Source organism: Canis lupus, chromosome 22 (genome assembly GCF_003254725.2).
Source record: "Canis lupus dingo isolate Sandy chromosome 22, ASM325472v2, whole genome shotgun sequence".
NCBI lineage: Eukaryota > Metazoa > Chordata > Mammalia > Carnivora > Canidae > Canis > Canis lupus.
Window position 1 is genome coordinate 46,441,292 of NC_064264.1, and position 2,955 is coordinate 46,444,246.

The 2,955-nt window shown below is 47.6% G+C and overlaps 1 pseudogene; it reads right to left on the reverse strand.

The window, feature by feature from the left end:
* Positions 1–862: 862 nt before the first annotated feature.
* Positions 863–2,491, reverse strand: LOC112655808 (Y-box-binding protein 1-like; annotated as a pseudogene).
* Between the last annotated feature and the right edge of the window lie 464 nt (positions 2,492–2,955).

The window sequence follows — 2,955 nt, forward strand, 5'->3', positions numbered from 1 at the left end:
CAGCTTTTATGTGGGCACACACATCTCGAGCTCCTCCCGTGCCCCTGAGATCTGGGAGTCCATCCTAGCGACAGCTCTTGCACCCAGAATTCCATGTCTAGAGAAGGCTTTGTGTACAGAGCTGTCACTTCTCACAGGAGATGGGTACAGAATTAGCTCACTATGCCTTCATGCCTCCTTCCTTGAATGTATCTTCCTGCTCTGTAGAGGCTGGAAAGCTAAAAATCGTGCTTTCCAGACTCCTTTCCAGCTCATATTCTGGAAGCAAATTGGTTTCTATCAATTAGATGCACTCTTGAATGACATGAAAGAAAGATGTGAGACAGAAGCTCTTCCGCTACTGTTTTTGCTGGCAAGCAAGGCCACGCGAATCAGAGCATCAGTAGGTAAAGGCAGCCACTGACCTAAGCATGTCTTTTTTTTTTTTTTTTTTTTTTTAGATTTTGTTTATTCATGAGAGACACAGAGAAAGACAGACAGAGACAGAGACACAGACAGAGGGAGAAGCAGACTCCTCACAGGGAGCCTGATGCGGGACTCCATCCCTGGATCTGGGATCACGCCCAGAACAAAAGGCTCAACTACTGAGCCACCCAGGCGTCCCGACCTAAGCGTGCTAATCACAACTTTCTTTTATTTTTTTTTAATTATTTAAGACCTTTATTAACGGGTGCTTGCCGTTTGTTGACTTTCTTGAAAAAATCAAGTTGTAACCTTTTATTACAAATTAAAAATGAGGTTCTTAAAAATCTCAACTTGACCAGATATGAAACAACTTAAAAACCTTTAAAGGTGTATTGAGAAAAACCAGGCTTTAAAAAACAAAAAACAAAAAAAAACAAACAAACAAACAAACAAAACACGTTTATCATTACCAAAAAGAGACGTCTTTAGGTAAAAATAATAAAAACCCCACGCTGCATAGATAATGCAGATAGTTCTATTTATCTGGTCAATGGGCAAAAAGCAAGCACTTATTAAGGTCTTCAGCTCCAATCTTTTGTTCATTTCTTATTGCCGGAATTTCATCTTCATTTCTTCATGTTGGATGACTAACCCGGATGATGGTAGAGATGGTAAGCGGGCATTCACTCAGCCCCGCCCTGCTCAGCCTCGGAGCGCACCGATTCTCAGCTGGTGGATCCGCTGCTTTTGTCTCTTTGCCATCTTGTGGTTTAGGGTTTTCTGGGCGTCTGCGTCGGTAATTGAAGTTGCAGCGGTACAGACGTTGAGGTGGCTGCTGACCTTGGGTCTCATCTCCTTGATTTTCCTTATCTTCCTCCTTTCCATCCTCTTTAGGCTGTCTTTGGCGAGGAGGACCCCTACGGAATCGTGGTCTATAACCTCGATACATATTCTGTCTCACTGGTCTACCTTGTCCTCCTGCACCCTGGCTGTCAGCACCTTCCATCACTTCTCCCTGCACAGGAGGGTTGGAATACTGTGGTCGCCGCCCGTAGGGTCTCCGCCAAAGGGGCCGGCGCTGCTGGGCCTGGCCTTCGGGAGCACTTTCCGACCCCTCGATCTTTTCCCCACTCTAACCATTCCGGTAATTCTGCTGGTAATTGCGTGGAGGACCCCTGCGACGTGGATAGCGTCTATAATGGTTACGGTGGGCTGCATATGTACTGCCCTGCACTGGAACTCCACCAGGGCCTACCGGGGCCTGTAACATTGGCTGCCTCCGCACCCTTTTCTCCTTCAGCAACATCAAACTCCACAGTCTCCATCTCCTACGCTGCAAAGGTACTTCCTGGGGTTATTCTTCTTTATGGCAGTCTGGTGTGCAAATGCATCTTCCTTGGTGTCATTCCTGTTGATGAGACCATATCCGTTTCTTTTTTTTTCTTTCTTTTTTTTTTTTAATTTATGATAGTCACAGAGAGAGAGAGAGGGGTAGAGACACAGGCAGAGGGAGAAGCAGGCTCCATGCACCGGGAGCCCGACGTGGGACTCGATCCCGGGTCTCCAGGACCGCGCCCTGGGCCAAAGGCAGGCGCCAAACCGCTGCGCCACCCAGGGATCCCCCATATCCGTTTCTTACACTGAACCATTTTACTGTTCCCAAAACCTTCCTTGCGATGACCTTGTCCCCGCCGGCAGGCGCCGCCGATGTGAGGCCGCCAGGGCCACCGCTCCCTGCGCCGCTGCCCGTGGCGGGAGGGGGGCGGGCGGCTGCTGGGTCTCGGCCTGGCTGCTCACGGCTGCGGGGATGGTGACTGGGGTGTGATGGTAACTAGGCCGGCGGCGGCGGTGGGGCTGCTCAGGGCTCTCTCTAATCACAACTTTCAACAATGTCAAGTGGCTGTTGAGACAATGGTGGCTTTTTTTCTTATCAGAGTATCAAACTCCAGAACTTCTTGGCTCTGAGGCTGCCCTTCTGCTCACGCTCCTCCATCTCTTTCAGTGATTTTGCAAGTGTCTAGTTGAGTGTAATTATCTTACTGCTCACACTATCTAGAGTGGCTTCACCTTCCTACCATAAAGCCATAGTGACACCCCTTAACAACATATACTTTTCATTACTAAAATGAAAGTTTTTTTTAAATTTTTATTTATTTATTTATGAGAGAGAGAGAGAGGCAGAGACACAGGCAGAGGGAGAAGTAGGCTCCATGCACTGGGAGCCCGATGTGGGATTCGATCCCGAGTCTCCAGGATCGCACCCTGGGCCAAAGGCAGGCGCAAAACCGCTGTGCCACCCAGGGATCCCTAAAATGAAAGTTTATATCAAAGATGTGGTGAGGAGGCACCTGGACTAGGTGAGCATAATCTATCCAATCCTTTTTTGTTGTTGTTGTTATCAACATTGTTTTTATTAATGTATCCAGTCCTTTATACTCTCGTCCTCAAGTGTCTGAATTCCTTCCTTTATACTTGTTAAAGAGCTTCTGACTTTGGGGATATAATTTGTTGTGGGACAAAGTTCAGTACACTTTTACATTGAACAGTCTT